At 42.1% G+C, this 27,807-nt stretch overlaps 1 protein-coding gene across 3 annotated transcripts in view; it reads left to right on the forward strand.

The window, feature by feature from the left end:
• TRIO (trio Rho guanine nucleotide exchange factor) overlaps positions 1-27,807 on the forward strand; it is a 347,980-nt gene that overhangs the window by 2,976 nt on the left and 317,197 nt on the right. Inside the window, exon 1 of one of the 3 annotated variants that reach the window (XM_044386995.3) lies at positions 718-27,806. The exons of the other annotated variants lie outside the window; for them this stretch is intronic. The gene's annotated coding sequence lies outside the window, so the exon portion shown is untranslated. Of the gene's footprint in view, positions 1-717; position 27,807 lie in introns of those variants that run through there. 3 annotated transcript variants of the gene reach the window in all.

The following is a 27,807-nucleotide window of genomic DNA, read 5'->3' on the forward strand; positions in this document are numbered from 1 at the left end:
AAGTGCTCAGGTAGGGGCGCTGCCATCTGCCAAAGTTGAGTTGGGTGCTGGGGTTAGGACTTTTGCATTTGGAGAGGGGTGGGGGGGAAATGGCTCAGGGGCTATTTCCCTCTCTCAGATTCTGTTGTTCCCTCTGAGCCCCCAGCACTTAATGGTTATTCTCTACTTTGGTAGTTCATGGCTCCAGAGCAGCTATTGCCTTTTGCCTCGGCGTGGTGGCACCCAGTGTTCACCTCGCTCAAGGTCTTACCTCGTATGTTGTCATTCCATTCCCCACTCAGGTCCTTGGCACAGGAACCAGCTATCCATTTTGACAGTCCTGATTCTCCTTATTATAAACCTGGCACCAGCAGGCAGGTCAATTAGTGTCAAATTGGATCGAGCAGAAGTAGGTGGTGATGGTGTGTTAAAGGGCAGCTGAGATTTTCCGTGTGTTTGTGTATTTCAAACTTCACTTTTCTCCTTTGCACAGAAGGAGCTCAGCTCCAGAAAAGATAAAGCAGATTTTAAAAGGAAAAAAAGGGGGGGGGGAATCACAGATGTGAGCTAGTTCAGGTTTGGGTTTTTTTTTTTTTTTTCCTTTTTTTTCTCTTTTTTTCTTTTCAGAAAAGGAATCAGGCTTCTAATTCTAAGGAGGTTGAGTGCCTTGCTCAAAGTGGAACTCTGGTAGAGGTGGGGTCAGGGCAGGGAATTTGTGCCCACCCCCCCCCGCCTTCCCCCCTCCCCACTCTGGTACTCTTCCTAGAGGCCTCTCATGGCCAGGACTTTGCTTACATGAGTTCTCAACCCCACTGGGACCAATCACTTTTATTGCCAATCTATTTTGGGGCTCTGTTCTTGTGGCAATAAATCATTCTTTCAGAGCTCTCTATTTAACCTTGCAAGAGAGAGTGTGTGTGGGGGGGTACTTACATAAATGCATTATTTTTAACCTGCCTGGCATGTTTTAGGTTGGCATTAGATGAATGTGCAGAGAATCAAGGTTTGTGGTTATTCTGAAACATCACAGCCCATCATGTTGGTTTTTTTTCATTATTAGATCTTATTCTGAACTCCTGGCTACAGCCTTTCTTTCCAGTGGAATATATGGAGAAAATTGAGTCTGCTACTTAGTGACAGAGCAGCATGCATGTCTTTCTGTGTTTTGATATGATGATTTCCTCATGGAGCATTGGGGGAAGGTTTTCTTCATATTTATGCTTCTAACACCACAGAAGTGGAGACCTTAAGCTGGCCTGCAAGTTTGTCATGCTACATCTGTGTATATTTAGAAGTCTGGCGGCTTTGGTCTTTCTGAGCACCAATAATAATTATGGTTTTACAAATTTGGTCTTTGTTACCCTTAGTATTTTGAAAAAGGGAGTTGAAGAAAATGTAATTTGAGAGTGAATGTCAGTTTCTCCTTTTCCTGTGGCAGTGAGGGTCAGTTTTAGAAGAAAATAGAGAGACAGTTAAAAATAATCCTGTAAGTGACTTTCAAGAAATCAAAGAGCAGTAAAACAATCATTGAAAGAAACTTTTCATTGAGACCTTGTAAATTGACTTATTGACACGGGATATTGTATTTTTCCCTTTGCATTTGAACTGTCCAAGATTCAAATGAAGATTTAAATGAAGCTATTTAATGATTGAAGTGATTAACGAAGATATAAGTGGCACAAGTGGTTCTGTCCAAAATGAAGCCTGTGGTTTAAATATGTTCCTCAAATGTGTATTAAAAATAAGTGATTAGGGTGGCCTTTTAGACCTTGTAAATGTTACGGTAAATTTGGGATTTGTTTCTTACTGAAAGAGCAAGATGTATTTGAAGCTGTCGTAGTGTAAATCAGCTGTATCTGATACTTATTTTATTTTATTTTATTTTATTTTATTTTATTTTTTTTAAAGATTTTATTTATTTATTTGACAGAGAGACAGCCAGCGAGAGCGGGAACACAAGCAGGGGGAGTGGGAGAGGAAGAAGCAGGCTCATAGCGGAGGAGCCTGATGTGGGGCTCGATCCCACAACGCCGGGATCACGCCCTGAGCCGAAGGCAGACGCTTAACCGCTGTGCCAGGCGCCCCCTGATACTTATTTTAAGTTTATTTACTTGATTCCTCTACTGAGAAAGTAAAAATTTTTTTTTAAAGATTTTATTTATTTATTCGACAGAGATAGAGACAGCCAGCGAGAGACGGAACACAAGCAGGGGGAGTGGGAGAGGAAGAAGCAGGCTCATAGCGAAGGAGCCTGATGTGGGGCTCGATCCCATAACGCCGAGATCACGCCCTGAGCCGAAGGCAGGCGCTTAACCTCTGTGCCACCCAGGCGCCCCTGAGAAAGTAAAATTTTATCTCACATCCTTGGCAGAATTACAGAGAAAAGTCAAATTCTTAATCAATAGCCACACTTTACTGCCTGGTAAAAATCACTTCTGTTGATAGGGATGAATTGTGTTTTACTATAAAAAGCAGTCTTAACAACCCCCTTCATTCGTCCTCAATTTTATAATGAATTGGTTTTTATTTCCTTAAGTGCATTGTCTTGACAAATTTTAGTAGTGCCACTGGTAGGAACAGTAGCTCCTCCATGGTCAGTAAAGAGATGGATTTGAGGGAGAATTCCAGTGCGTTCTGGTGGAAGGTGGTGGCTCTCTCTGATGTCCCTTCTCTTTCCTTTCTCTCCCAAGTGTTCAGCTGAGTGGACTTGGGTGAACTGCCAGGGGTGACTGTGTTATTTGCCTTGTGGATGAAGAATGCGGTCTTTTTTATCTTCTCCTTGCTTCTCAGCCTTGGAGCCGATCGCTGGCAGTGATCCGGGTGGGTCCACAGTTGGAGAGAGGGGTAGGAGGGATTAGATAGTGAGACAGAGTTCTCTCTCACTCGTCCTGCTGCAGATTCTGCTGCTGAGCTGTTTAGCAGAGCCGTGTGCAAGGAAGTGAGCGTGGATGGGGAATCTGCTCAGTGACCCTGGCACTTCGGAATTCTGGCTGATGTGTTATTCGGCTGTAGCCACTCTGGGGATTCCTCTCGCAGTACCTCTTACCTGAGGGGAAAGGACCAAAAAGGAGAAAAGAAAGTAGAGATTGGGACAAGGCCCTGCAAGGCATTGGTTTGCTGCTGCCTTCCCTGCCCTCTCCCCACCGTCTCTGGGCCTCCTGTGCCCATGGTGGAGGCCTTTCCTCTTGGAACCTTTGCCTCCTCGACTCACCACAGTTCCTAGCCCCTGCAAGGCCCCGATTTTACTGCATCCCTGCCAGTTTATGAAGAAGAAAAGGAGGTATCTGGCTAAAATTTCCAGTATCGGCTCCCAACTTTTTGACATTATTGAGCCTTACTTGCAGACAATCTTGTTTATGTGAAATTCTTGCTGTCCTGTTCAGTGGTTGGCAAGTGCGTAAGTACTCATTTCACTTCTCATTCACTCGTGGGGACATGTAGTTTGCTTGCTGACTAGTTGTTACCTTAATTTCCTCTTTTTTGTTCCTCTCCATGTGAGGAAGCCCCTCAAAACCCAAATGATTAACCACCTGCCCTCTGGGAAAGGTTATTTGATCAGGGCGGGAGAGCAAGTGTGTGCAGACTTTCCAAGCACGAGGCATAGACTGTTAAGCTGGAGAGAGGGTGTAGCTTCTGGGGTTTTGTCAATGTGAGTCTGTAATATTTGGTCTAATGCCAGATGTACTGTGGAAATAAAGAACTTCGTTTTGGTGATAAATATACTTGACTTTTAGATTACTGACTATTTTAATTAGCCACATGTCTACTCTTGTCTGGTTGGTGAGGAATGTGGAGAAATCTGTAGAGCAAATCTTGTATTTTGTAAGCATTACTCTGTTTGGGCTTTGTCGTAAATTAGTACCTTTTAGTGGTTACGCTGACAGAGAAAGCTTTAATGAAGATGTTAGTCAAGGTGAAGAATAGATTCGAGGTCTAGGGTACTTTGGGTTAATGGTGTTCATGTGAGTTCACTGGGCTTATTTTCTTACAGTCTGTAGTCCTGTTATGGACAGTGATGAATTGCACTTGGTTTTTCTTTAGGAGGGGTTTCTGCAGGATCCTGCCAGTTCTGTGAACCCTCCCCTCTTTGCCTGCAGTTCCAGGAAAGAAGTACATGGTATTCTGCTCTGCACTTGTCCTGCACCTGGGAGGGGCTGGAGGCCCTTTGCGGTCAGTCGGATGTGGCCGTTAGCATTAAAACAATGTAGGTGTGAACAGATAAACTGGTGCATCCATTCAGTGAATGCTGAGTGAAGGAAGCCAGTCTCAAGAGGCTACGCACTGATTCCACTTAGGTGACATTCTCAAAAAAAAAAACAGTGATAGAGAACAGATTGGTTGGTTGCGGGAATTAGGGTTTGGGAGGGTGTGACTACAGAGGGTCAGTATGAGGGGCATTTTGGGGGATGATGGAACTGTTTTGTATTTTGGCTTTGGTGCTGGTTATATGTATTAAATCATAGAACAGAACCCCCCCCATCAGTTTTATTGTGTGTTAATTTGAAACATACCATTAAAAAAAAGGCTAACAGCAAACTGAGAGTAAACATTTATTACAAATCAAAGAATTCTATATGTGTAAGAAAAAAAGGGCTTCCTCAAATCAGTAAGACAGTCTATAAGGAAAACAGGCAAACAGGTAATTCAAAGATGTACAACACATAAATATCAGCTCCACTAGTAATCAAGGATATGCAAATAGTTTGAAAACAACCCAAATCCAATATAAGTTATTTCTCTGGGTAAACTAAACAAAACAGTTATTTTGGAAAGATTTTCTGTTGATTTGAAAGATAACAATAGTCACTCTGACTGCCGACGGGTGGGACCAAACTAACTGTAATTTCTAGGGTAACTTCAAAGATAGCTATGGAGGAAGAAAGATCCTTTCCTTGGGTTCTGTAAGAAGCGTTAACTTGAGGCATCCATATGGCATGGAAGTCAAAGTCTGCTGACTTAAGAAAACCCTATCTTTAGATGTGAACAGTCACCATTTTTCTTACTTCAAATTTTCCCACTCTGGCGAGTTTTTGTTGCTGTCCAAATAGAAGAGTAGTACATGCAGGATGGTCTATACTGTCTCAACAATCCTGGTGCTGAAGAAGGAATTTCTAGGGATAAGTTTCATTTGAGGGGAGACGGTGGTGTTCCTGCATTTGTATCTGCATGAGGTCATTTGCCTTCTGTTCCTGGGCCTTCGTGTATGTGATTGACTTCGCAGCTACCGATTTTGTGGTGTTGATGGTTAATGAAGGAATTTATAAAGTGTTAGACCCCGCATTTAAGATTCATAACCACAAAATAAAACTATTCTTGAACTTAAGAAAAATACAGATTTGAAAGTATAATCCTTGAATACTTTTAGATAGGGTTTCTTGGTATTTTTTTTTCATGTGGGTGTAAGTATAGATCTTAGAAAAGTCACAAAACACCTTGCTTTGGGATTCTGTGGAATAGGTGGTCTCAGTGCAAGAAGGAATGTATGAATGAATATATCAGAGATTAATATTTGAAATCTGTTTTAAAAGAAGCCATGTCCCCTAATATATATGAAGTGGCATGTATAAACGACATGTGTGCTTTGGGCAAAGTGATTTATTTATTTATTTATAAAAAAGATTTTATTTATTTATTTGAGAGGTAGAGAGCACAAGCCGGGGTGGGGGCAGCAGAGGGAGAGAGAGAAGCAGAATCCCCGCTGAGCAGGGAGCCTGTCGTGGGGCTTGATCCCAGGACCCCGGGATCATGATCTGAGCCAAAGGCAGCCGCTTAACCGACTGAGCCACCCAGGCGCCCCTAGGGCAAAGTGTTTTAATTTTAATTTGCATATGAAACTTTATAAGAGGTTGTTTTTCATTTTTATTCCTTTTACTTCACTTCCTCTTCTGACTGATCCATATTTCAAGGATTCCTTCTTTATTGCCAGCTGTTTTGAACAGTACCTCTGCAAACTTGTTGCAGGTACTTCTGGCTCACTGGAATTCTTAAAGTTTTATGTTTTCTTACTTTCATTTACTTTTACTTAATCCTTGTTCCGCATGACAGATAGGTAGGCTAGGATCTGTAGGAATAACATGTATATTTTACTAGTTTTTGGATAACTTTTTTTAGTTTAGTAAGGGTCCTGAAGTGAAATTCTTCTATTATTTATTCTGAAGGCACACACAGATATTGGGAAAACAATACTTTGACTTAGAATGTTGTTATAAATATTTCTAACTAGTGTCACGTTAATGAAATAGCTAAAGTTTAAATTATTTAATATTTTGGCATCAAGATAACTGAAATAAATTTCTCATTAGCCAAGTACTAAACATGTAGATGTTTCTTGTTTGTAGGTAGCTTTTTTTTACCCCCCTTTGATGTTGAGAAATTATTTCCAACCCTCCCTGCCCTTTTCAGTACCACAGTGATGATAGTTGGCATGATAGGGACCACTGCTAACTGAAAAACCAGATTGCGCAGAGGCAGAATATATTTCACACATTTATTTTAGAGTTATTTCACCTCCATCTAAATTTTGTTGCGCTTGTCCTAATATATCTTGGGTTCAGGAGCCTTGAGAACTGGTGCTAATTTGATGGTTTCCAGGCCACACATTTTCTTCATATGACAGTTGAGTTCACATGTCCCCTGACAGGTTGCCTATGTGAGAGCAGCTCCTTATGGGAGAGACTTCATGGCAGAGTCGTCAAGTTTCAGCATTTTGTTAGCTGGCTTGTGCTTGTTTCTTTCCTAATATTTAACTGCAGTCCTTGAGACACAAACTTTGCAGGAATCATTGTTAGGCATTTCTCTCCTTTCTCATGGTCGTGCCTGTGAACTCTTCCGGTTGCCGAACTCCCAGAAGGAATCAGCCCACGTGTGTGATGGCACCTGTCTCCTGAACGGAATTGCTGGGACCCTTTGACTGGAAACCCTATGCAGGGTTGAGGCGAGATCACTGTACATTTCCTGTGACAACTTCCTTCTGGATATGGGGCCATTTTTTGGGACGTAGGAAGATGGCGGACTTGAAATAGCCCCCGACCTCTTCCGTGTTCCCCTTGCTCTTGCTGGAATGTGATTCTTTAGCAGCCGGCTGCCAGAGTGGTGTGAGGGGCCACCGTTGTCAGGGGTCAGAGATAGCACCTTCGGAATTACGCTTCATAAGAGAGAAAATAAGTGCATCCAGAAAGCAATAACTTGCTTGTAAGGTCAGGGGATGATATTTAAAATATCATGTTTATTTTTTTCCTTCAAATACCGTTAATGCCAATCTTGTCCTTCAAGAAAACCTGGTGAAGTCTTTCTGTTAACTATTATCTCTACTACTTCCAGCACTGACTGCCATCAGAGTGTCTGATTCTAGATACTGTGCAGGGTGTTTTCTATACGTTTTCTTATTTAAAATCACACCCTCCTGCTCCCCCCGCACCAGCCCCCACTTCCAGCAGGTGGGCCCTCCTGTGTTAGGGTGAGGATCTCAGCCTCTGGTGAGCTTGAATGACCTGCCCCAGTTTGTGGTGCTTGTAAGGGCCTGAGCTGGAATTTACACCCCGGCTGCCAGACCACAGAGCCCCCAGATGCCCTTGCCCTCCCTAAAGGAGGGAGAGGGTAGAAATGGCCCTCACTCTGTACAACTTCCCATAGGATCCTGTGTTGTGATTTTCAAATCTTTAAAATTGAATATGTATATCCTCGTGTGTGGATGATCGAAGCTATAATTTACAAGTCACACATCAAGCAAAGTTGAGAGAAAGATTTCAGGATATAGCCGGCATTTTTTTTTTCATGTTGGCCTGGGCCCTATAATTTAGTTTCTGTGCCGTTCCTCTTCTCACCTAATTAAAAGTGATGTTCCTTTTTACATAAATAATCCTGGTAACCTAGCTTTTCATTTGAGGCGTGTTGGCTGTGTGAGTTTTACTGGCTCTCACCTGTCTCAGTCTTGGGAGGAATCCTGGTGGAGATGCTGGTCCTCTGTTTCCCTGGCTGTTGTGGAATTGGACTGAAGGGCTGGGTGGGAAAACTCTGTGGCTGTCAGGGTTGGCAGAGGGAAGTGTGGGAAGGGTGCAGGGAGGCTGGCCAGGGAGGGAAGTTTGTCAGCCGGTTGCTGTGTCTGACACATTACACAGATTACTGGGGCTTCCTTTCTAACTGAGGAAGGGAACTGGGGTAGGGAGGTGGGGAGGGGCCAGAAGCTGCTCAGCTGCTCTTTTGGGCACAGTTTTATAAGGTGGGTGTGGTAACTCCTGGGTTCTCTCTGTATAGCTGTTTTGTTGCGGCCTTTCATTTCTTTGCTGTTATTCGTGGAAATGTGCACGTAGACGATGATGTGTTGTGGTCCTGGGGAATAGGATTAGTTTCCACCGTCCTCTTTTTGGGTGTGTGTTTTAGGTTCTTCTGTCTGTGGGGTGCATTTCTGTCTGTTACACCTCATCTGTCCCCCTCACTGTTGTAGCCTGATGGGATGGGATGCTTGGTCAGGTTTATCCCCACAGGGAACTCCCAGCATCATTTCCCCACTGGGAACATGTTCTGTTTTTGTGTGTGTCTCAGTAACTCCGTGTCTCCCTTGGATTCTTAGTAGTTCAGTCAGGGAATGATTGAAGTCCTGGTGTCTTGAGTGTAGACATTATATAACCAGAAGGTGTGTAGTGCTCTAAAAATCTACACTTTTTATTTCCTCCTGGTTTGCCCAAAGAGTTTCTAAAAGTTTCAAGTTTTTTCATTTTTATTTAATTCTTGGTTTTTTGTTTTTGTTTTTTTTTTTTGGTTAAGATTTTATTTGAGAGAGAGCGAGCGAGCAGGAGTGGCGGGAGGGGCAGAGTGAGAGACAGAGAGAAGCAGACTCCCCACTGAGCCCCACTTGGGGCTCCATCCTAGGACCCCAGGATCATGACCTGAACTGAATGCAGACTTTAACTGACTGAGCCACCCAGGCACCCCAAATTCTTGTGTGTGTGTGTTTTTAAAGATTATTTGGGAGAGAGCATGCCCATGAGCAAGGGGAGCAGCAGAGGGAGAGGGAGAAGCAGACTCCCCACTGAGCAGGGAGCCCCCACTGGGACTCCATCCCAGGACCCTGAGATCATGACCTGAGCTGAAGGCAGACACTTAACCAACTGAGCCACCCAGGCGCCCCTATCTAATTCTTATTTTTAAAAATTTCTAGAGTTAAAAAATAGGATTGGTTTGCTGTTTACTGTGAGATTATGGGTTACTTTTGACATGTTGTTATAGTTTATCTTTGATTTTTTTACTAACAGAGGAGGTACCAAACTCGAATCCATTATCAACTTAAATTGAGATTTCACTGTATTATTTTTGGCTATTTAGTTGGTTCCTGTCTTCATTGTTGATTACATTTAAAGTTTGTTGGGTTTATTTGGGAGGGGCAGGTTAGTCTGTTTCAGTTTTGAACTCCTGTTCACAGAGCAAGAACTCAGATTCATATGCCCCAGCTGTTACTGTTTCCCCGCACATGCATGTGTGTGCACATCTTCCCTGCCGTCCTGTGTGTGTGTGTGTATGTGTGTGAGTGCTTTATAAAATTTACATAGTATTTTGTTTCTGAAGCAATTGAGAGTAAGTTGCAGAGGTGATGATGCCCTTACCTCTACATGTGGTTTGCTTTGTATTTTTCTAAGAGCAGTGACGTGTTCTCCTACATGATGATCCAAATCAGGAAATTATGTTTGATACAATAGTATTATGTAAATCTGTTCCAGAAATGTCCTTTTTGTCAATTAAAAGATACCAATGGTCCAGCATTCCATCCAGGATCACAGACTGAGTTTAGTTGTTGAGTCTTGTAGGTTTTCTTTAATTTGGAACATTCCCCCAGTCTCTCTCATTACCTTGGTGTTTTGAAGATTCTAGACAGTTCTTCAGGTGGCCATCCCTCAGTGTGGGTTGTAGGGTTCCTCCTAATGAGATCCAAGTTGTGCATTTCTGGCAGAAGGTCCCAGAGTGCCCTGTCAGGGCCACAGTTGTCCGCAGTCCCACGTGGGCCATTTGCTTCAGGTGGTGACTACCAGGTTTCTCCACTGTAGTTTTTCCTTATAATTAGTGTTTTGTGGGGAGATAATTTGAGACCATGTAAAATCCTGTTCCCTTTCTGACTTTCATTTACTGGCTGTAGCATCTTTTTGATATTTTTGCTGGAATCAGTGATTACAGTGTTGGTTGTGAAACGGTGATTTTTCTAACTTCATTATTCCGTCTTTGTGTCCCTGCTTTCTACTGTAAGGAAGAGCTTTTCCTTCTGACCTACTTACTTATTTATGTAAATATGTCCTCATGGATTTCTATTTTATTCCATGGGTTCTAATCCTTTGCTGTCATTATTTCGTTTGATGCTCAAATTTTCTGAGATTTGGCCAGTGGGAGTCCTTTCAAACTGGCTCCTTTATCTTTTGTGACTTGTCCCCATCATTTTCTGAGCACTTGTTATATTCTGACACAATAAGATGTTCCAGGCTTATGTTGTACTTTTCTTACTATAGTCATGCGACCAGCCGTTTCTCATTTTAGCAGAGAAATGGTGTTTAGAAACAGTGTGGGCTTCAATGTGTTCATTGCTACAGGGGTGTCATTGCTTCTAGAACTTTTCAGGGGACATAGCTAGGAAGTGTGTGTGTGTGTGTGTGTGTGTGTACACATAGGTGTATATGTGCACACGCATATAATATGTTAAATCTGCACACGTATCACTCTTTCTGCACCTGTCTAAAATAAAACCATGAGCTTACACTCATGCCTTCAATTCCAGTCCACAGCCACAGCACTGTGATAAGCGAACCTACATCTTCAAGTTTAAACTGTTCAAATCGGCAGTTAGTGGTCAGCTTTGCAGCTTGGAGCTTTGTCAGTTAATCATCCAAAGAAAACAGATGAAGTCACGCACTGGAACTCCCCAGAGGCATGTTTAAGGAAAGAGCTGCCAGATTCCATCAACAGCTCACTCTCTGGTGATGGTAAAGCACAAAATTGAAAAATAAGGAGTTGCCAAAAAAGAAAGGGAGATTAATTTCTGATAAGTACAGTTTATGAAGGTGACACCTGTTGTGGGAAAGACAGTTTATCATCTTCATCTCAATGTACTAATTGCCAGAAGGGAGGAAGAGAAAGGAAAGCATTGGGGTGTAAAGAATGGATGTTATGCTGTAAGAGGTGGCATGGGAAGGCGAGGATGAGAGGCCGGGGTTGGGTGGGATCTTTTCTTAGGAATCCAGCACATTCAGGGAGTGGGGGAAGGAGCGGAGTTCCCGTGTTGGAGTAAGTTGTGAGTCATGACTTGGGAGACTGTTGCTTTCTGCCCTTCATTGACTAAATATTTCTTCCCAGAAACCACCTGCAGTAAATTTAATGTGGCTACCTACTTTCTGCCTTAGTGCGGGTTTCCGGGAAGCAGGTCTGTGAGTACTTAGTTCTAGAAATCATGGAACAGTGGGTACAGTTCTTAGGTTACAGGCAGAGTAATCGTTATTTGGTGTTTTTCTCCATTAGATGATGACAGAACACCCATGATTTTGGGAGATAGTCTTGATTTCATATGTTCTGTATTTCCTATAAACATGCTTGTTTGATCAGGTTCTGGAAAATTTGGCCTCTGAACTTCTAGAAGTCCTACAACTAGACATTTTAGCAAGAAAGAATCTTAATTTACTTATTAATATTTTAAGGAGGAGAGGCTTTTGATATTCAGAAAATTTGGAGAATAAAAGGTCATGCCTAGGGAGAGTGGGAATGACTGCTAATGGGTCAGGCATTCTGGGGAAAGTCCTAGGGTGATGAGGGTGTTTTGGAATTAGGTCGCGGTGATAGTTGTACAACATTGTGAATATACTAAAAACCCCTGAACGGTATATATATATGTATTTTTAAAGATTTTATTTATTTATTTGACGGTGATAGAGACAGCCAGCAGGAGAGGGAACACAAGCAGGAGTGGGAGAGGAAGAAGCAGGCTCATAGCAGAGGAGCCTGACGTGGGGCTCGATCCCATAACACCAGGATCACGCCCTGAGCCGAAGGCAGACGCTTAACCGCTGTGCCACCCAGGCACCCCTTGAACGGTATATTTTTAAAGGGTGAATTCTGTAGTATGTAAGTTATATATCAATTAAAAAAAGTCTTGGCTAAATTGGTAATACATTTCATTTTTTTTAAAAGATTTTATCTATTTATTAGAGAGCATGCAAAGGCAGAGGGCAAGGAAGAAGCAGAGCCCCCTGCTGAGCAGGGAGATTGATACAGGGTTGGATCTCAGGACCCTGAGATCATGACCTGAGCTGAAGGCAGATGCTTCAACGACTGATCCACCCAGGCGCCCCCACATTTCATATTCTTAAATAGCTTCATTTATGGGATGCTTATTACTACACGCAAGCTATTTAATTTTCCTAGCCCCTTGCAAGGTAGACAGTAACATCTATTTGATATCTGCGGAAGGGAGCTCAGGCTTTTTAACTTGCTGCAGATCAGGTCTCTCTTAGGGACAACGGGAGGATGCCAAGTGCATGATGACGGTTTTTACAAAGTGGGTATCTGGGCGGACGCAGGGTTAGCCTGCTGATGGTTTCCCCTGCTCTGCTGTGCATGTCACCTTGAGCTCTTTGGCACCATTAGGGAGCTTTCTACTTCCCGTTTTGGTGGGTTTTTTTGTTTTTTGTTTTTGTTTTGGTGTCAGGGAAGACAAGGAAATCACTCTTGAAAGAAAGCATTGTGGGTAAGATGTGACTGGACTTCGGTCATGGTTTGTTGGTATATTTGGTAATTTCTTAGGAAACTTTGGATGAACTATCACGGTGAAAGTTTTAGGGAGTTTCAGTCAAAAAGGAAAGGGCACCTTTTGCTTCCCCAAGGGTGGTGTATTTTGGGATAGCAAAGGGCCCACCTGACATGGTTCAAGCTGGTGGAACTTCAGTCTTTCTAATAAATATCCTGGGGAAGTTGAAGGGAGAGGCAGCATTCTCCTGGGCTCCTATCGAGAATGATTTTAGCATTAAAACTTGCATCCAGGGTGCTCTTGCTAGTGTGAGTTCTGTATTCGTGAACATCGGTGTCGGCTCTGCTCGCTTGCATGCACGACTGAGACATGGACTGCGTGTTAGACTCTAAGACAGAAACTATGAATTTGCATAAAACGCATAAGGTCTGCTGCAGTGTTCATTGTGCCTGTTTTAGAGCCGAGTTGGCACTTCGGACAGAGTATTTCAGCTTCACTTAAAAGGAGATTTCTCAGAAGAATCTGTGGGGCTTTGAAATTACTTGAGGGGATGGGCCCTGAAAGAAACGAACCTCTGAAGACTTAAGAGGGCTCGTTCGTTGTCAGTGTTCAAAATGTACAAAAAAAAAAAAAAAAAAATTAGGAAATAGCCTACCCCCAAACCACTGAAGGCTTCTGTTCTTTTTTAGCATTTTGAAACCTTTCCCCCTGATTATATACATTAAAAACACATAAAGCAGGTTGGGGTTTGGTCTGCTGTGTGGCATGCCCGCAAAGGGACCAGAGGTCCGGCAGAACAAGAGCCTTCCTGCTGGGCGGTGACCTTTTTATGGTGCTTGGTCTGTCATCTCTGTTTCCCAGTTTCAAATGCCTAGCTCAGAATTACTTAGCCCTTGAAGTGGCTTTCATCTTCAAAGGACTTTATGGGCATTATTCAGTATACATGGCACTGTGTAATGAATGAGCTGTTTATCCTTTGCGCAGCGTCAACATGCCAGGTGCCATACAGCTGGAGAAGACAAAAATAATATTCTGGCCAGTGGGAGCTTATATTCTAAAGAGGCAAGATGATTAAGCAGATTTTCTTTTTTGGCCTCTTTTAAAAATGTGCCGGGGAGTAATGTAGAAATTAAAATTATAAGAGGTGATCAACTAGCTCAAGTCTATCTAATTGGAATTGCTCTCAAGGTGAAAATGAAATCTGAGATGCTCTTAAAAAGACAGCATATTAGCTCTCATTTATCAATGTACGTGGTGTTTTCCCTGTGTCACAGAAGAGGATTTGGTGAAGACTAGGGCAGAAGCCATTCTCAGTTCTCCATGACCTACACTTTCCTTTTTCTTTGCCTGGTCTAGAAAGGTGCTTTGTAACCAAGGCCACACGTGAGTCACAGACACGCATTTCTGAGTTTCAGACCCTGTCAGTCCATCGAGGCTCGCTGGGCCAGCCTCAAGGGAAGCTTCGGATGTCTTGCCCCTGTCAGCCTCTCTGGTCCCCATGGGCCCCCCATTCTGTGTCCGTGCTCTTGTACCCGTTTCTGTTTTGGGTGTTCCCTGTTCTTTTCGGCTGTCTTACCTGGCCCAACTCAAGGATCACTTCCTTTGGGGACACCGCCCTTGTCCCTCTTCTCTAGGCCTCAGTGGCTGTCAGTGTTGGCATGGCACTTTGTGTAGACTGCATTCTAGTTCAGGTGTCTTTGGGTTGTGATAATTCCTTGTGAGTGTGAGCTGCTGGGCTGTCAGAGCAGGAGGGACCCCAAATAGAGGCAGGGCAAATGCTTGTGATTTACACCTGTGGTTCTTCAACCTGGACTATATCAGAATTGCCTGGAAAGCTGGGTTTTGGTTTTTTTTTTTTTAAGTTTTTTATTTTTTATTTTTAGTAATCTCTACACCTGGCACGGGACTTGAACTCACAACCCTAAGATTAAGAGTCGACTGCTCTTCCTACTGAATGAGCTAGGTACCCCACCTGAAAAGTTTTTTAAAATTACAGAATCCCTGAATCCCTGATTTAGTAGTTCTAGAATAGAGCCCTGGAATCTGTACTTTGAAAAAGTCCTACTGGCAGTTCAGGTGCACAGCCTCGATAGGAACCACTGAGTTATGCCAAGGTTGATGTATTGGTTGTGGTTTATTGGGCCATGGCCAATTCTGTAGCAGGTATGATCTGTGCAGTTTGCAGAATCATCTTATTTACGTATCTGGAGGTAACAGAGAAAGTGAGTGTAGCCCATTTATGACAGGGACATCCTTCCTGAAGAAGATCCTGGTTCATTGAGGAGCTTGCCAACCAGTCTGCCTTTTGCTGTGTGAACAGACTAAAGGCACAATTAGCCCTCCAAACTTGAATTTGAAGTTACTGTGTTGCCATAGAGATGTTGTGTAGTGTTGAAGGAGATTAGAGAAATCACATCGTAAATTATCAGAACAGATGGCTTGTAATCTAACACTCTTCTAGCCCATATTCTTTGTACTGACACTTGAGAACATTTAAAAATATCAGTTCTTACTTTGTTCTTTCACCTGTAAAAATGGCAGACTTCATACCAAGATTTAAAATGGGTGTGATATATGTCACACACATAGTACACAATGGCAGTGATGGAAGGTGGGGAGAATATTTAAAGCATTGTGGGAGTGGCCTCTCTACCTTTGCTTCAGAACCCATGTGTAATTTGCTATGTTTCTCAGTTCCAGTTACATATTTCATACTCTCGCTTATTATTTTGAGATTCCCAGTCAGGGATACTTTTCATTTCCTGGCTTGATGGTAATCGAGTTGTGGTCTCAGAGCTTTGCTCACAAAGGAATATTACAAGATCATGTAGATTCAGACAATATACTCACTTCCAAGGTGTTTTAGATGTGATCACATAAAGAGTATTTTCTGTAAGACGTTTATTTGAAATTTTTTTCTCTTTTCCAGTTTTAGTCTGGGCTGATATGCAGCTCCTAGATTGTATCCCTCATTAAGGACAATTACTTTCTTGTCTCTTGGGGAAACTGCAGCTTGACTGGCATTCGGCATCTCTCTCTCTCTCTCTCTCTCTCTCTCACACACACACACACACACACACACACACACACAGTTGCTTACCATTTACATTGTATAAATGACCAGGGTGGATATATACCTGACCTACTTCAAATTAACAGAATGATAATCCTATTAGGGTAGCTTAACGATTCAGTAAAACATCATTTTTTAAGTTCTTGTAGTTACACATATGTTAACATAATTTTTAGATTTCTTTATTCTCACATTCTTAAAGTATTCGGGAATCTTAACAGGCTGCCCCTACATACATTTTCATGAGTCTCATTTTTCATGTGCCATACATTAATAGTAACTTGCAAAGGAAATTAACAAGTAAGTTTTGCAGCTTCCAGACAATTCCTGACTTGCTTGTATGTAAATGTGTGTTTTAAACTGAGTCCAGACATTAACAGTACAGGGCACTTCTTTTTGAATTTTTCTCTGAGTGCTTTTTCACCAGCCTGTGCTCCTTTATTGATGGCAGTTTCTGATGCCACCCAGCAGTGGGACACGTAGGTCCCTTGTGAACCTGCCTCCACTGGATGTAGCCATTCCTTCTTTAGGATGAATCATTCGGATGACTTAAGTCCTTTGACCACCTCCACGTCAGTGCTAAAAAAACCCCAAACAACAAAAAAAACACTGCTTGGTAATTATATCAAAAACATCAGAAAAACCATCTTATCAGAGGACTTGGAGCCATTACAGGAGTAAGGAAAAAAATGTGGGATGAGGCCTGACTTTCTTTGATAACCATAGCACACCATTCAGCAAGGTTGGCTCGACCTCCTGGGAACTCTTCTGCCACACAGTCTGTTGGCACTGGCTTGAGTGAATCGGGATGAAATTACCCAATTATCAAAATGTGTGGCTTCAGGGGAGGTTATGAGGCTCTGTGAAACCACCTGCTGTGGTGTTGAGCTGAGACTGACCGTAGAATCTGCCAAGGACATGATTTGGCTCAAGGGCAGAAAGGCTCCTGGTGTCAAAGCTCAGGGTCTTGTTTTCCTGAGATTGCTTCGGAGGGTTTGGACCATGACCTCCCAGCCGACTGGATTTGTAGAGTCCATGGGTAGCTTTCCATGAACCTATTTCTCACTGGTAGGGAAGTCAACTGTTTGTCTTTGGTCAGAGTTGGAGTGACTCCTGTTTTGTCTCTCTCAGCTAACCCGCTTGTGTTGGTGTGATTGTCTTTTTCCTCTTAATCATCTTCTAAAATTATTACCTTGTCGGTTGCCTCTGCAGGAGGCATTTCCTCATTGGAGTGTCTGCATAGTTAAACCAAATTCAGCTTTTCACACGTAGGCCCAGGCTCTGAAGTGTCTCTGTCATTTTGCTCATTGACTTGCTTATTAAATGCACTAAGGGCATGTGAGGCCCCGAAACCATGGGCAGCAGAAGAGATTGGCCCTTTTCAGTTGGTCCTTGGGTGTGCATTGTTTGGGGAGTGAGCCATCTGTCAGTAAAGGAAGGACACCCTCAAGAAAAACAAATGAATGAAAGCAGTGCCCCTTAAACTTCCCGGGAGCTATATTTTTATTTTATTCTTCCTGTTGACCATCCATCTTTCTTTCCGAGGCTCTGTGTCTCTATGTGCCCTTCACAGGGACTTTCCTCTGTCTAGGAGTGACTCACCCAGAGGTCATTCTTCAGCCTCAGCCCTTCCCAAACACAGCCCCACCTGCCCAGAAGTGAGCTTTTCAAAAAGGCCCCTGGACCCTATAAATAGCTGTCAAATGCCCTCATTCAGATTGTGTGAACTCTCACCACGAGTCTCTGGTTTTCAAGCTTCCAAAGCTGGTAAAGTTAGCTAGAATGGATGGTTGGTGACTGATTCCAGACTTGTTAAATGGACAAATGCCTTTCTTTACTAAGTGGGCTCCTTATTTTTCTCTTTTTAATCCCTCTTTTTCTCATTTCTTCCTTTTATCTTGCGTTCCTCTCGTTTTTCTTCTTTGACCACTTAAGAGTGAGCAGTGCCCCTCATGGCCATTGCTAGAGTGGAGGCTGGAGGCAGTCAGAGGGAAGAGTTTGATTTCTAGGGCAGGGATGCTCCCCGTGGAGAGTCTGGGTTATGCACTCGCACCTAAATACAGTCTTAAACGGGGAGGGAAGTGCTGCCCTGGGGCCCCCCCTTTCCTCCTTTGCCTTGAGGCACAAGGTCCCATCCTGTCTCCTCCTGTGCCACAGTTTCATCTAATGGAAAATTTGCATTTTATGGTGATTCTAATAAACTTGGTTTAGCAGATAAACCCGATGGTTCTTATTTTGGGGGTAATTTAATCCCTTTCACTAAACTGTGGTGTATTATTCCTCATAATTCCATTGACTCACAGTGGCCCTAGCATCATATAATTTCCCCTTGAGATTTTATTTCTAAGCTGTAATTTACATCGAGGCTGAATCTTATTCATATGTGTATCCCCAGTGCCCAGCACACAGTTGGTGCTTACTAGATGTTTACCGAATGAATGAAAAAGTGAATGTTGCACCCCCATATCCAATGGCAGGAGGCTGCTGTGAAGTGGTAACTATTAAGTCAGCAAACACGGGCGAGAGGCCCAGACGTTCTTAGGGTATAACATCCTCTCCAGTAGCAAATTGTGGGAGAAGAGGAGGAAGCGAGCCCACGCGTTCCTGCCGTTGGGATTTGCCTGTGTGCTGGCAGGGTGCGGGCACAGGCTGTGGTGCAGGAGGCCGTGTTCGTGCTGCTGCTCTCCGTCTGCCTACCGCTGTTTACCAAGAATGATTAGCCAAACCTCAGGACCCCGGCTTCTTGCTCGGGGACTTGTCCTCCTGTGGAATCCCTGACTCCAGACTGACTGCTCCCTGCGGAGCCTGATCAGTATCTGCTGAATGATTACTGGGCTTGACCAGTCACAGTGGAGGGTGAAGGGGCATCTTTTATCTGGCTTCCTTTGAGATTTAAGATCTAGTCGCCTCTGAGTGTTTTTCTTTTCCAGGAGTTGATTTCTCATTGAGTACATTGTGGAAAGGTCACGTTGGGGAAGGTGCATGGGCAAGATTTTCTCTTGGGAATGTTTTTATAGGAGAGCTTTCCATAAGCCTGTTACAAGTGTTTCAAGCCCTTCTTGGTCTTGCCTTTTCCATACTTCACTTCCATTTCTGGGAGCCCCCCCCCCCCCATCCCCTTTTAAGGCTTTATTTACATGAATGTGAAAGCAGGCCACAGGGCCTTTTAAAATTATACACATCATATGAGGCCAACCCAGTTTTTCTTAAATAGGTCAACATGTTTCTACAAAGTAAGGGATTCAGAAATACTCTATCCTTTAAAGAAAAAGGTATTTTAGGGAAAGATGACGAGTGTTCAAAAGCTTAGCTGTTGGCCAGGGCCTGAGAGTCCTCGCGCCAGAGAATACTGATTTCAGGGACCTGCCTTGGATGAACTGCCAGGTGCCACAGACATTATTGAGCATGAGGCTGCTTGGGGGCCAGATGTAGTGTGAGGCCTGGGTGCGCGTGAGAGAGAAAGCCAGGTGCAGACCTGTAAGGCGCTCCTGGTCCTCGAGAAGCAGCTTGATGCTGAGTATGTGCTGTGAGGAGCCATTGGCAGCAGCCTTCTGCCCAAGGAGGGTAACGCAGACAGGTGTTTTGTTTTGTTTTGTTTTTTCAGACAAGTACTCTTGCTTTACTTAATTTACCAAACATTCATTTCTTGCTTATAGAGAATGAGTTACATCTCTCCCGTAAGTTCTTTTTTCGACGATTGTGCTTTTTGCCTACGTATCAGAATCAACTGATAAATGTGTGATCCTGGGAAGCCATAGCAAATCAGGAAAGGAAAAACTATGGAGGTATTTGCAAGGTGGTTCTTCACATTTATCTGAGAGTAGATACCCTTCGATAATGGTGATAATGTCTGGCATGATCCTTGGAGAAGTTTCTAGGACTCTCTTAGGTTTGTAAAATTGAAAAGAACCCTGAATAGCTGTGGAAACTGGCTATGTTCACAGGTGTAAACATTCACAGCATCACAGCCAAGCATGCCATCCGGAGTCAGTGAAATGCTTTATCACTGATTTCATGGGCTTTTATTATCATTCATGAAGAGTGCCATGTGTTTAATTCATGACCAGGTCTTCTGTACTGTTAACTTAGCCTAATGCAAGACATACGCCTTAAGTTTACTCTGAAGTCCCCTGAATAGGGAAGTCGTCCCACATAGGTGAATAAGTAGAGACTCTCCACAAATACATTATTCATCATATTTTTAAAATAGGAGACTCTCCGATGAATCTGATTTGGCAACAGAATGTGGCTTATGCAGCCTGGTATGAGTCTGTTCATTTTCCCTTGTAGTTGATTTTGGAGAGGGTTAATCCAATGTATTGTTTCCCCGTAGTAGAAAAACTTGCTTTTGTGTTCTTTTGGGGACTGTCCTCTAGTGCTAGAGGTGCTTGTGTGTGCATATTGTCTCCCCCTTCAGATTTGGAACGCTGCCCTTTGAACCAGCCTCCAGTTTGTTTGATTTATTGGGCTTTTTGGACTTGGTGGTGGGTGCTGGGGCTTGTGAGTTCGTGCTACTGTTTGCCGTAGACATATTTAAGTTTACGTTCCTCCATTTCCGTCTTTTTCATTTTAATTACTGATCTACCCTTAAGCCTGATTTTTGGAATAACCTGTGTTAAATGCAAATTTATTGTTGGAAGTGTCACTGGGAAATCTGAGTCTGTCTGGCGTTCTCTCCTGGGTCAGGCCGTGGCCTCCCCTCCCCAGTGGGGTGGAAAGCCTTGGAGCAGGGAGGCCTTGCAAACTTTACCATCCAGATCTGACAGCCAGTGCAGAGGTCACTGTGTGACCTCTGCCGTCAGTCGTCCTCAGAGCCGCTACTTAGAGGGTGAGACTTTTGACTCCTACTGTTTGATTTTTACTTTTTAATTAGGTTATTTGAGGTGAACGCATGGATTAAGTTTCTTGTTCTTTGTGTAGGACAGAATTAAAGGGAAATTTAAGACATCCTGGGCTGCTTTTGTTCATCACCTCTGTTACATTGTTAATGGGGATTAAGACTGCCTTTTTTCATTCTTTTTTCTCTAATAGTTGGGAAAGTCCCCATTTTTATTTTTACATCATGTTCTTCCCTCACAGAGTTTTATTTGACAGTACAACAGTAATATTTTAAATAAAGTGTTCCCACATTTCCATATTCTTTACTTTTGTAGGACGATGTCATTTTTGATGATCACTAATTGGTATGTCTGAATATCTCCCTTTTGATTATAGGTATTAATTGTGACTAAAATGAGAGATTTTGTTTCAAAGGTGGAAGTTTTGGGTTACTGCTCTGGCTTTACCACTAACTCCCAGGAAATAACCTGCCTTGTTTCAGTTTATACATTGGCTTCTGTTGTGGGTAATTATCAAGTCTGTGATGTTCTTTGTTTTATTCGACTGGAGTGCTTGAGTTAGTATCATAAAATGGGTATCAGTGAAATACATTGTAACTTGTTTGTGTTTATTCTGTGTGAAGTGGTGGTAATAAAATTGTTATCTAAACTTCTTAATTATGATTTTTCATATTGAATTCACAGTGAGTTCTTAAAAAAAGGATTGCCCATCAGGAGATTCAAGTCTACTTTTGGAAAATTGAAAGTGAGAAATACTTAATGGTATTATAGGATTAGCTTGGAAATATCTTTAAGTTGATAGTGCTTGGATCATACAATTGTGTTATCAGCAGCTGTCGAGTGATTTGGTAATTAGACAAAGCATTTTAGAAAGGGCTTATTATTAAAACAAATGGTAGCCAGTTTTTATAGGCAAAGGAAAAACAGTTGAGAAAAGCAGGATTCTAGGTGATTAAATGGGAAGCAGATGACGTTGGGAAGAGGGAGAGGAGAAGGAGGTAGGAGGATGGGAAATCAGGCCACGTGTTAGGGACTTAAGGAAATGTTTTATAGAACTCATTTACACTCCTGGCTGCGTTTTCTGTATTTTACCCAAATCAGAGAGTCCTGTTGTTGTAACATGCTTGGAAGTTTGTTTTAAGTTTCATATGAGACATATATAAGGGAGGTGAGAATAGAAAAATTCTTTGTGATAGCTTTATGATGTATATACTATTTATTTTTTAAAATTACAGAACTGCATTCAGTGCAGAGAGGGTAGTACTAGTTTGTATATACTGTGGTTAGAAAGTTTTGGTTTTATTTAAAAATTTGAGATGTGCTTTTGGTAATCTTTATCTGGTTACTAAATCCTATCTTTACCTTAATCATTGTTCAATACAGTCTTTAATGTTTGCTTGTTCATTCGTGCATCAGACATTTATCGAGCCCCTACGTGCAGTCACTAAAAGTAAAACTTTCCTTGAAGTTGATTTGAAGTTCTTGAAAGAGAATATTATATATGTAGAAATACATTTTGTCACTTTCCAACCATTTGTGTTAAAAAAACTAAAAATTTAAATACCTTTCTATTTCTGCTTGACGTAAATTTCAGCATTTGATGAAATGAATGTGGAATATTAGTAGTTTATGGTAATGAGGAATTCTTGGAACTTGACCCTATTTCAGCATTCCAGTTCTTAAATTGTATCAAGCATTAATCAAAAATCAAAATCATGGAGATATTTTGGGGAGGGATTGGAAATTCTTACAATCTAGAGTATTAAAGATACAAAGACTGTCCAGAGCCAACCAAGCCTGATTTGCTGAAGAAAATAAGTAAATGAAACATCTGGTTTGTTACTGCTTCAGTTTGTATGACCACAAAGAAAGAACTGACTTATGTTCAGCAAAAACTGTACACACAGCAAATTATACCCTTCTAAATGAAACAAAATATTTTATAATAGTTTGCCAAAAATATAGTGCCATTATAAGAAAAGGCCGTTGGCTAAGTCTCTCATTGGTCACTGTAAGTAATCATACTTTTGACTAAAACTATTGGAATGCCAATCTAAAGTTTTCAGTATTTGAAAGACAAAGATTGCACCATTTAAGGTAATACTGGCTAGCTAGACTTTGTAACATTTGAATGTAGACCATAAACCAAGAAGCCTGAGGTCAAAATTAGACAGTCTAAATTATTTGGGATAACAGAAGACAGAGGCAGGGTTTAGCCAGTAGCTGTTCTTAAGTCTGTCTTATCACTTGGAAGAGGACAGATAGAAACCATCCACAGAGGTACAGATAGGTTGCTCCAGAATATATATATTTTTTAAAGATTTTATTTATTTAAGTAATCTCTACACCCAACATGGGGCTGGAACTCACAACCCTGAGATGAAGAGTCACATGCCCTATTGATTGAGCCAGTCAGGCACCCCATGCACCAGAATAATTTTTTTTTAAATTTATTTATTTTTAGAGAGAGGGAGCATGAGCGGGAGGGGCAGAGGGAGAGAGAGAGGGAGAGAGAATCCCAGGCTGACAGCATGCTGAGTGTGGAGCCTGATGTGGGGCTCGATCTCACGACCCTGAGATCACGATCTGAGCTGAAACCAAGAGTCGGATGCTTGGCTGAGTGCGCCACCCAGAATAATTTTTTAGTAGACCCTCAGTGTATCTAAAACCTGACAAGATGTAAGGACTAGTTTATTGCTGTTCCTGGATATTCCTTGGTCTGAGACTTCTTCCCTCCTCTTAAGATTAGAAAAACAGGAAAGAAATTAGCTTGTTGCTAATTAAAAGGGAAAGCACTGAACATCAAAGCACAGGGGTTTGGTTTGGTTTTGTTTTCCAGTGTAAATGAGAAGTGTCTGTCTGTGTGACTCTTGCCCTCCTCTAGTGGTCAGCATAAATACAAAGCCACACGCTCTCTGTACATTTTGGCTGTCTTCTGAAAATACAGTATAATGCTGCCAAAAGAACCAGCAGCGAGCACCAGCAGCTACAGCGAAGCTTAGGTAAGGCCACTGCAGGAAAGTGGGACAAAGAAGGATGTCTGCTGCCCACCCACCCAACTTCGCCCTCACTTTCATTGTGCAAGAAGGAGGTGGACTAGCCTCTCTAAGCAGCTGGTCAGCTCTGGTCAGGGGCACACACAGGGCTGCCCCCTGAGCCCTTGCCCGAGAGAAGATTCTCCTGTGGACTGTAGGGTCCCCTGGTTAAGAACCTGTTTGTAGGTGACGTTCTTAAGACATTCCCTCCAAAGGTGGAGATCAGAAAGCCAAATAAGTAACAGTGTCTGGAGTAAGAGTAGTCTGGAGACCCATGAACTGGGATGGGAAAAAAATTAATTCCATCTCTATTTTCACAGCTAACTAAATACAGTATATTTCCTTCAATTATGACTGTAATGCGGTAGTTTGAGCAGTTTCTGTGCTATGTCTCCAATGGATATCACAGATGTTTTCAAATTCTGTTCTAGTTACTGCGAATCTCTCAAAGTATTGTTCACGCTCATCACGTCTTCAAAATTAACAGTAGTTACTAGACTGCTAGGTCTCTACTTAATGTGAAGAAACAACACTTTAAAATCTTTGGTAACTTTATAAAAAATGGATTTTCTGTGTACATTTCTATTTTTACGCATTCTAAAACGATATTCTGAGAAGAGGTCCAATAAGTTTCACTAACTGCCACTAGTTAGAAATACAGTACTCCTAAAAAATTGCTAGCTGGAATTGAGACTACAGTGTTCTTCTGATGGCTGTCAGGATTCAGATGTTTTCTAGAAAGAGTTTTCCAATTTCCTTCCAATTTTCCCGACTCTTAGCAGTCCTTTCTCCCTTTTCACAATTCTAGTTCCTTTGATCTTTTAAAGTCTCGTGATGGATTCCATTTCTTGTTTGTCCTTTGCATAAATTGCATATTCTTTGGAGCTGAGGATTCTAGAAAATTACAGTATTTCTCTTTCAATATTTTAATTTATTTTAGTATGCTCCAAGTCCACATGGGGCTTGAACTCAGCACCCTGTGAGATCAAGAGCCGCACGCTCCACTGACTGAACCAGCCAGGTGCCCTACATTATTAAAGTTTAGAGATATACCACGATAAAACTAGATCTTGGAACGTAACCTCAAGGTATCGGAGCAAGATGTGTGTCTCAAGATTAGGTATGATGATGAGAGTTTACATAACTGTGCCAGGGCATTTTAAATAAAACTAATTTTGTCACATTGAAGATTACATGAATGTTTTGGAAACTCCCCCATAATGATAATGTAGCCTGTCTCTTACATAGTGTGCTGTCAGTCCATTTAGCATGAGGTTAGCTTAATTTATGAGAGTCACAATTATATAAAGGATGCTTAGACCACTGTGTGCTGGGTTGGGGGAGACAAAGCTCATGAAAGAGAAGTTCACAAAATGTCATGTTATAGTGAAAGTATCTCTCTTTGCATCAGAAATACTGATTGTGAGGAATATCTGGAGGTTAATGCATTTTGGGATAATAAATACCACGCATAGTTCTTATTTAGAAATACAACTCGTTAGGGGGCACCTGGGTGGCTCAGTCAGTTAAACATCTGCCTTTGGCTCAGGTCATGATCCCAGGGTGCTGGGATCGAGCCCTGAGTTGGGCTCCCTGCTCAGCGGGGTGCCTGCTTCTCCCTCTCCCTCTGCTTGCTGCTCCACCTGTGTGTGCTCTTTACCTCTCTCTGTTAAATAAATTAAAAAAAAAATCTTTGAAATACAACTCGTTATAAAATAGGGACTAAAAATTCCCATTCATGCTTTTAAAGATGGTTTTGACATTTAGGGATATTGAACCTTTCAAAAATAACATTTTTACTTGATGCTGAATAAGCAGCGATAGCCAAAACGTTTAATTTTTCTTTATCTTTCTTTTTAAAAAAGATTTTATTTATTTATTTGACAGAGGGAGAGACAGCCAGCGAGAGAGGGAACACAAGCAGGGGGAGTGGGAGAGGAAGAAGCAGGCTCCCAGTGGAGCAGGGAGCCCAATGTGGGGCTTGATCCCAGGACCCTGGGATCACACTCTGAGCCAAAGGCAGACGCTTAAGGACTGAGCCACCCAGGCGCCCCTCTTTATCTTTTTTTAAAGATTTTATTTATTTATTTGACAGAGAGAGAGGGAGCACCCATACCCCTCCTCCCTCCACAGCCCTCCCTCCCTCTCTCTCTCTCTCTCTCAAAAAAAAAATGTATAGTCATTTGAAATTTGGGTTTTAAGTCTCATCTTTATGGGTATTGGACATTTTGTGCACATATTTACAGGGTTGATATTAGATATATTCATTTTATAAATGTGCTGGTTTTCTGAAACAATGACCATTAAATTTAGTTTTCACTAGGGGTGCCTGGCTGGCTCAGTCAGTGGAGGATAGGACTCTTGATCTTGGGGTTGTGAGTTTGAGCTCCATGTTGGGTACAGAGATTAGTTAAAAATAAAATCTTTAAAAAAAAAATTAGTTTTCACAAGAGTGTTTGGATAGGTACAAACAGCCCATTCATGATACTTTGTTTCTGTATACCACTTTCTGTCCCATGGGCTGTGCCTTGAGGTTTGAGAGACCTGGGAGGCAGATGATTTATTCTGAAACTCATTTGCATGTTGAAAACAACCTTTCATAAATAAATTGCCATGTTTGCATTTTGTTTCCAGTGGCTTATATTTCACAAGTTCAAAGGTCTCAAAGTTTAAAGGTCACATTTTAATTTTTTTTTTGGTAAATGTCATTTTATTTTTTAGTTGAAGTAGACATACAATGTTATATTAGTTTTAGATGTGTGATATATTGACTTAACAATTTTGTACATTACTCAGTGCTTACCATGGAAAGAGTAGTCACTACATTTTATTTTTTTTATAATAACTGGAATATGAGTGGGTACCTTTTAAAAAATATTTTTGTTATGAAAAACATAGATCTTTTTAATGCCATGCATTTCTGGTATTTGTGTGAATTTCGTGTTAATTCTTGGTATTTGACTGCCATGAAATATGCAGACACTAGCATTGCACCTTCCTTGATGGAGCTCCTGCCTAGAACCTGGAGATTTGAACAGCCTAGGATTCTGACATTTTTAAGCATGCTGCTTCTGGTTTACTAGCAAATGGAAAATTAAAAAGTAAAAGTGGAAATACAGCTAATGGAACAGGAGAGGAAGAGACAGGAAGAAAGAAGGAAGAGAAGGTTAATACTGCGGGACTAACTGGCTTCCCTGCTTGGCTGGGACACAGGACCCCCTGGAGAGCAGAATTGCTCCTGTCTCTGCTGAGAGCCTCCCCTGAATCTCAGTGTTGCTGGAGTTGGGCACGTAGGAGTTTTTCTTCCTCTTGATCGCGCTTTATTACGTCTGAGTGTTTTGGCGGCATGGAGGACGAGCTGCTTTGCATCTATGTAAATGGAAGACTTTCCCTGGAATTTCCACAGGCCCCTTACTGCCGATTAAACACAAAAACCAAAATCAGCCCAGGCTGTACCGTGGCTTGGCTCTGTTTCTAACCCACTGCAAGGATTTTATCAGTGTTGTCTTCTTTTTCCATTTTATTTATTTACCTTTTAATATCATAGGTTACTACTTACTGTGTGGGGCTTGTTTTTATTTTTGTTTTTACAAATACTCCTCTTCTACCCAGTGGTTTTCCTCGAACATGAAGTAATTCTTCATTTCCCTATATCTTTTAACTGTTGTTCCCTGAAACTACCTCTTTTAGGGCAGAGATTTCATTTGGCCCTTATTGCTCTCTATTTGCCAAGCAGGAGCAGCGAGTTGTATGTGTGGTGCTAAGAGCACACAGCAAAGGCCTTCTCGTGCTACCAGAGGTCAAAGAGGCGGGGTCATTATAGGTGATACTTGTGGGCACAGCAATGTCGCCACTTAGAAGGGTAGCAAAATGAATAATTTTCAAGTTGGCTGATGCAGGTATTGCTAAGATTGAACTTCAGAAACCCTAGGGTTATCACCTTGTGCTCTGTGGCGTGGTTCAAATCCCACCGCCCTGCTTGATGTTTAAAAGGGGACAGGTGTGGCCTGCAAATGTTGATGTTTTCTTAGCTTAACTTTTTTTTGTTGGTAGGCTGACCTTATGGTCTAAGCAGAGATGCTTCTGAGAGTGTTGCTGATAATTCTTCTGGAACAAAAGCTGTGAACTGGAGCCGTGGCTGTAGAAACAGAAGATACTGTCACTCAG

This window comes from Ursus arctos, unplaced genomic scaffold (genome assembly GCF_023065955.2).
Source record: "Ursus arctos isolate Adak ecotype North America unplaced genomic scaffold, UrsArc2.0 scaffold_15, whole genome shotgun sequence".
NCBI classification, from domain to species: domain Eukaryota; kingdom Metazoa; phylum Chordata; class Mammalia; order Carnivora; family Ursidae; genus Ursus; species Ursus arctos.